This window comes from Eutrema salsugineum, unplaced genomic scaffold (assembly GCF_000478725.1).
Source record: "Eutrema salsugineum unplaced genomic scaffold, Eutsalg1_0 scaffold_12, whole genome shotgun sequence".
Classification (NCBI taxonomy): domain Eukaryota; kingdom Viridiplantae; phylum Streptophyta; class Magnoliopsida; order Brassicales; family Brassicaceae; genus Eutrema; species Eutrema salsugineum.
The window spans coordinates 2,788,657-2,795,970 of NW_006256895.1; the positions used below are offsets into that span (position 1 = coordinate 2,788,657).

At 44.7% G+C, this 7,314-nt stretch overlaps 2 non-coding genes and 1 pseudogene across 2 annotated transcripts; 2 read left to right on the forward strand and 1 right to left on the reverse strand.

Moving 5' to 3' along the window:
* Positions 1-410: 410 nt before the first annotated feature.
* On the forward strand, positions 411-529 carry LOC112089314 (annotated as a pseudogene).
* Positions 530-936: 407 nt separating this feature from the next.
* Positions 937-1,055, forward strand: LOC112089652. Its single transcript, XR_002901277.1, has one exon. It is a non-coding gene; the product is annotated as a 5S ribosomal RNA (ribosomal RNA).
* Positions 1,056-4,911: 3,856 nt separating this feature from the next.
* Positions 4,912-5,018, reverse strand: LOC112089372. Its single transcript, XR_002901009.1, has one exon. It is a non-coding gene; the product is annotated as a small nucleolar RNA R71 (small nucleolar RNA).
* Between the last annotated feature and the right edge of the window lie 2,296 nt (positions 5,019-7,314).

Sequence of the window (7,314 nt, forward strand, 5' to 3'; positions counted from 1 at the left end):
CACCCAGTCCGCGTAAGTCTTGATTCTTTTGTTTTTTTTTTTTGGTCTTTTCATTTGAAAAACAAGGCATCTTCCGAAGGACGCCATTTCTAGACCGTGTGGAACCACGCCTCCTACAACAACTTTTCGGAAAGCCCCTAGAGTGCTCTCGGGCTTGCCCAAGAGTCTAAAGACCAAGGGTGCGGTTTACGAGGCCGAAATTTTGAGTTTTAGACCCTCTTCCGGGCGTTTTTCTAAAACATAAGCCTCGGTTTTAGTGTCGTCAAACGTGGTGTCCTAACTTATATATCTTGGAACGAATGCTCGTCGCAGCTGGGCGGGAAAACCCATATAAACCGTGCAACACACGCGAAGAGATTTCATCGGACTCTCAGCCAAAGGATATATGCTAATGCGATACATATACTGATGGGTGCGATCATACCAGCACTAATGCACCGAATCCCATCACAACACCGCAGTTAAGCGTGCTTGGGCGAGAGTAGTACTAGGATGGGTGACCTTCCGGGATGTCCTTGTGTTGCACCTTTTTTTGTTCCTCTTGATTCTTTTGTTTTTATTTTTTTTTGGGCTTTTCATTTGAAAAACAAAGCATCTTCCGAAGGACGCTATTTCTAGACCGTGTGGAACCACGCCTCCTACAACAACTTTTTCGGAAAGCCCCTAGAGTGCTCTCAAGCTTGCCCAAGAGTCTTAAGACCAAGGTGCGGTTACGAGGCCAAAATTTTGAGTTTAAGACCCTCTTCCGGGCATTTTTTTAAAACATAAGCCTCGGTTTTAGTGTCGTCAAACATGGTGTCCTAACTTATATATCTTGGCACGAATGCTCGTCGCAGCTGGGCGGGAAAACCCATATAAACAGTGGAACACACACGAAGAGATTTCATTGCGGACTCAAAGCCAAAGGATATATGCTAATGCGATACATATACTGATGGGTGCGATTATACCAGCAATAGTGCACCGAATCCCATCACAACTCCGCAGTTAAGCGTGCTTGGGCGAGTGTAGTACTAGGATGGGTGACCTCCCGGGAAGTCCTCGTGTTGCACCCTTTTTTGTTCCTCTTGATTCTTTTGTTTTTTTTTTTTTTTGGTCTTTTCATTTGAAAAACAAGGCATCTTTCGAAGGACGCTATTTCTAGACCGTGTGGAACCACGCCTCCTACAACAACTTTTCGAAAAGCCCCTAGAGTGCTCTCGGGCTTGCCCAAGAGTCTAAAGACCAAGGGTGCGGTTTACGAGGCCAATATTTTGGGTTTTAGACCCTCGTCCGGGCGTTTTTCTAAAACATAAGCCTCGGTTTTAGTGTCGTCAAACGTGGTGTCCTAACTTATATATCTTGGACGAATGCTCGTCACAGCTGGGCGGGAAAACTCATATAAACAGTGCAACACACGCGAAGAGATTTCATTGCGGACTCAAAGCCAAAGGATATATGCTAATGCGATACATATACTGATGGGTGCGATTATACCAGCACTAATGCACTTAATCCCATCACAATACCGCAGTTAAGCGTGCTTGGGCGAGAGTAGTATGATATGTTCATAATTTGCATCATTTAGGTTGCATAAATCATTCCAAATCATGTTTTATTTCATGCATCTTAGGTCCTTAGGGTTTGTTTTAGAACTTAGGAGATGCATTAGGTCCCAATGAGTCTTTGCATGTTTTGAGTGTCTATCAGGTGAATATGGAGCTGAAAAGATGAATCCAGGAGGTGGAATGGTGAGCAAAGAGTGAAAAAGTGGAAAAATTGGGTCTTGGGAGATTTTCGGCCATTCTCGCTGGCCAGGAAGGTTTCACCGGCCATTTTCATGTACCGCGGGAAGCTTTACCGGCCATTTCCATGTACCGCGAATGAAGTGTATCGGCCAAAATCTCCGGGTGTGAACGAGTCTCAGAAATCGCCTGTCCGGGGAGCCTTCCAGTCCGATTCAGACGGCGGGTCCTTCATAGAAGTTGGAGAGCATTGGAGCACGGTCTCATAGCAAGTGGAATTGTGGAATTCGGACGCGTGAGCAGAGAGATAAGCTAGTCGGAAGGAACCCCTATCTCGCAGGTATTCCGGACCGAGCAGATCAGTTTTGAAGGATGCGAAGGACGGTGCACTTCCACTCCGATTCAGTTTCCGGGGCCTTCATGAGAATCAGAGACATTTGAGTCTTCTTTCCAGAACATCCGAGATCAATCAATTCGGAGCTTTGAGCAGAAAGATACAGTCTCCGGAGTGGACAAATGTCTAGGCGCCTCTCTCTGGTCGTGTAAATGCGCTTCAAAGATGTGCCCTCCAGGAAACCTTACACTTCCCAAGCACTGAAACTTCCTTCATCAAAGTTGGAGATAAATGAGTCCTCTGTCTTCTGAACCCGGAATTACTCAATTCGGACAGGTCTCCAGGAAGTTACACTCTCCGGAATGCGAGATGGTCCAGACAGCCCAGGATGACTAAGTTAAACATGCCGCGATCTCAATGCCACGGTCCACACTTGGCCGTGGCAACTTTTGTGCACCCTCGGCCAATGACACGATATAAATGCCACGGTGTGAGGCTTGACCGTGGCAAACACACACTTGGCTGAGAGGAACTTAGCAACCGTTCGGCGATTGACACGGCCTAAATGCCACGGTATGAGGCTTGGCCGTGGCAACATCTTGAAACCTTCGGCGATTGGCACGAGCTTAATGCCACGGTCTGGGATTTGACCGTGGCAAATGAACAAGTGGCTGAAGGTAACTTCTACACAGTTTCGGCTTTTGACACGATCTCAATGCCACGGTCTGAGACTTGGCCGTGGCAAGCATATACTTGGCTGGGAAGGTCTTCACATGCATGCGGGTTTTGGCACGGTCTGAATGCCACGGTCTGGGGGCTTGACCGTGGCAACCTTTACACATCTTCGGCGTTTGATACGGTTAACTTGCCACGAGTCCCAGATGAAGCTTGATCAAACCGTGACATCAAAAGGATCCAAGAACACAAGTAAAGACTTTGACACGGTCAGGAATGCCACGGTCACACCAAGGATGCACCAGACCGTGGCAAACCCTTCTTTGCCCATCAAGGCCGGGTCAGTACCCGGTTTGTTCCGGGTTGACCCGGTTCGCCCAAGCCTCCTTTATAAGGTTTTTAGACCTAATTTGTAGAGAGGACTCAATCTACTTTTAAGTCTTCTTTCCCCTTTGGTGAAAAAACCGACTGAATACACTTTGTTTTAGAGAGTTTAAAATCGATTTGCAGTTTCTTTCCTTCTTGTTCATCATTTCTTATCATCAAAATCAACTTCTAATCATGATTAACAACACATCTTGCAAAAGATCTAATGTGTTGATCATGATTAGTGAGTAGTTACCTTAATGAGGTTCTAGATGTGTAGGTTAGGGTGCTAAAGTGTTAGATTAGGAGTGCTTAGGGCTAGATTCATTGGTTCATTTCTCTAAACAACTGTTCTCTATGCTAGATCCTTGATAATCACTTGAGATCTAGATTCTGGGAATTTCATGCACCAAAAGTGTTTGATGAAATTCCTGAAAGAGTTGTGTTAGAGGTTTAAGTAATTTTTCATCATGGGAATGATTTGTTAAATGCTTGAATGATCATTGAGAACTGTTTATTAATGCATATTGATTCATATTTCACAAATGGGAATTTGGTTTGAAAATGGATTAGTATAGGGGTTAATACCTTCATGAGAGGATTAACCAAGATTAGAGTTCTTAATCACTTGAATCATGTCTCATCATTGTCATTAGCATTTCTAGTTTAACACTAAAGCACCCTAACCATCTATCATGTCTAGAATCTCATGCCTCCATCATATCATATTCACACCATTTGTCATTGTCATTTGTCTTTAAACCTGTTTAAGTTGTTAGTTGTCATTAGTTAACCAAAATCACTCTTGTTTGCTTGAATTAAGAACTTGATCACATAGTTTAGTGTCTATCACCACATTCTTGGATTGATTAACCTCTTTGTGCTACTTTGACAAGGGGATTGATAGCCCTGAGACCCTAAAAAAGTCTTGTCTATCAATTGGCGCCGTTGCCAAATTGTGGTTTGATTAGCATTAAGCTCTGATCTGTTCTTGAGATCAAGTGCTTACTTTCTTGTTTTTACTGATTCCTTTCAAGTTCTGTTTGTGATTTCAGGTGTATGATTACCAGGTCTAGATCAAGAAGCTGTGGTCCTCCTTTTCCTCTAAACGACAACATCAACCTTTTGGTACCAAGGAGGAGAAGAGACAGACGTGGTAGACAAATTGATCAGACTGAGATGGCAGAACAAGGAGATCACGTGGTAGATATAGAACAACCGGTTCAAGAGCAACAGGCTCAGGGTAATAGAGCTGGTAATGGAGTTGGTCAAGGGCTTCATCAAGGTAATGTTCATCAGGAACAGGTGCACCATCAACAAGCTTATGTCCACCAAGGACAAGCTCAAGCTCATCAACAAAGGCATCAGGCCAATGTTCAGCAAGGACACCAGGTGCACCACCAACCCCACCCTTTCCAACCACAGCAAAGAAGATATGAGCAACCCCAAGTCTATGTTGGAGAGAATGACAGGGCCAATGCTCATCAGTATGGAGCTGGTATTCAGGCACCACCTGTGCAAAACAACAACTTTGAAGTGAAAGCATCATTGCTGAATATGGTCCAGAACTCAAAGTTCCATGGGTTAGCAATGGAAGATCCCTTGGAACACTTGGACCAGTTTGATAAGGTGTGTGATCTGACCAAGATAAATGGAGTTTCAGAAGACAGCTTTAAGCTAAGACTATTCCCATTCAGTCTTGGTGATAAAGCTCATCAATGGGAGAAGAATCTTCCAAGAGGCTCCATTCAAACCTGGGAGCAATGCAAGCAAGCCTTCTTATCTAAGTTCTTCTCTACCTCAAGAACTGCAAAACTGAGGAACCAAATCTCTAGCTTCACTCAGCACAGCAATGAAAGTTTTGGTGAAGCATGTGAGAGATTCAGGAGCTACACAAACCAATGCCCACACCATGGGTTTAGTGAGGCTTCTCTTCTCAGCACACTGTATAGGGGAGCTCTTCCCAAGATTAGAAACCAGCTGGATACTGCTTCCAATGGGAACTTTCTGGGTAAAGAGATTCATGCTGCTTTAGAGCTAGTGGAGAACTTAGCATTGAGCAATGATACTTATGGCGAAGACTATGACAGATCAAATAGGTCTGAAGGTTCAAGCTCAGAACAGAGGCTCACCAGAGAAGTTAAGGAGTTGAGAAGTGAATTAGACAAGCTGAAATTCACCACTCAGAAGCCAATACATTTTGTTGGAGAGTATGAGGAACCTTCTCAAATTTTTGAGAACATAAGTGAAGAAGGTCTTACCCAAGAGGAGCTCAACTACATTGGGAATCAGAGGTTGATATGTTCATAATTTGCATCATTTAGGTTGCATAAATCATTCCAAATCATGTTTTATTTCATGCATTTTAGGTCCTTAGGGTTTGTTTTAGAACTTAGGAGATGCATTAGGTCCCAATCAGTCTATTGCATGTTTTGAGTGTCTATCAGGTGAATGTGGAGCTGAAAAGATGAATCAAGGAGGTGGAATGGTGAGCAAAGCTTGAAAAAGTGGAAAAATTGGGTCCTGGGAGATTATCGGCCATTCTCGCTGGCCAGGAAGGTTTTACCGGCCATTTCCATGTACCGCGGGAAGCTTTACCGGCCATTTTCATGCACCGCGAATGAAGTGTATCGGCCAAAATCTCCGGGTATGAACGTGTCTCAGAAATCGCCTGTCCGGGGAGCCTTCCAGTCCGATTCAGACGGCAGGAGCTTCATAGAAGTTGGAGAGCATTGCATCACGGTCTCTTAGCAAGTGGAATCGTGGAATTCGGACGCGTGAGCAGAGAGATAAGCTTGTCGGAAGGAACCCCAGTCTCGCAGGTATTCCGGACCGAACAGATCAGTCCTAAAGGATGCGAAGGACGGTGCACTTCCAGGCCGATTTAGTTTCCGGGTCCTTCATGAGAACCAGAGACATTTGAGTCTTCTTTCCAGAACGTCCAAGAGCATTCAATTCGGATCTATGAGCAGAAAGATACACTCTCCGGAATGGACACATGTCTAGACGCCTCTCTCTGGTCGCGTACATGCACTGCAAAGATGTGCCCTCCAGGAAGCCTTACACTTCCCAAGCACCGAAGTTTCCTTCACCAAAGTTGGAGATAAATGAGTCCTCTGTCTTCAGCAACCGAAATCATTCAATTCGGACAAGTCTCATAGGAGTTACACTCTCCGGAATGCGAAGTGGTCTAAGCTGCTCTGGATGCTGCGAGATGGTCTTGCGACTTGGTTAACCCGCAGGCCTGAAGATGAACGCCTGAATGCTGATGCTGCGAGTTGATATGTGCGGGTAAACTATCACTGGAAGAGGTCTGAAGCTCAAGAGCAAGAGAAATGCTAAGTCCACAATCGTGCGACTCAGGCATGCGAGTTAGCCGCGCCTGGAACTATGCCGCACGATCACTCGCAAATCACTCCGACTTGAGCCTGCGACCTGGGTGCAATAGAGACCAACCCGCACAGTTTGTACATTCCCCAGAAACCGCCTTAGCCCTGCGAGTCGGAGAGGAAGGAGACCAAGCCGCAGCAACACTCGCAAAACACTCCTACTTAGGCGTGCGGCTAAGACAGGGCGATTCAGGCTTCACAAGACAAGTCTTCATCTACTGCGACTTAGGTGTGCGACCTGGGACATACTGGACCGACCCGCAGTAACTCCCACTTTATCCATTAAAGCCGGGTCAGGACCCGGTTTGTTCCGGGCTGAACCAGTTCGTTTTTAAGGAAGTATAAATACTTTTTAGGGTTTTTTGGGGGGGGGGAACTAAGTTTTATTCCCTTTGTCTCTTGCCTCTTGGGTGAAAAGACTCCATTAAGAAGAGAAATATCTTTATTTGAGTGTTTAATCAAGAGATTTTAAAGGGATCTGGGTGTTTAAAGCTGTTTTCTTTTGAATCTATCATCTCCATCTCCATTTCTCATCATTAATCATGCTAATCTACTCAACTTGCAAAGGTTTAAGAGAGATTAGTATGATTAGTGAGTAGTCACCTTAATGAGGTTCTAGATGTGTAGGTTAGGGTGCTAAAGTGTTAGATTAGGAGTGCTTAGGGCTAGATTCATTGATTCATCTCTCTAAACAGCTGTTCTCTATGCTAGATCCTTGATAATCACTTGAGATCTAGATTCTGGGAATTTCATGCACCAAAAGTGTTTGATGAAATTCCTGAAAGGGTTGTGTTAGAGGTTTAAGTAATTTTTCATCATGGGAATG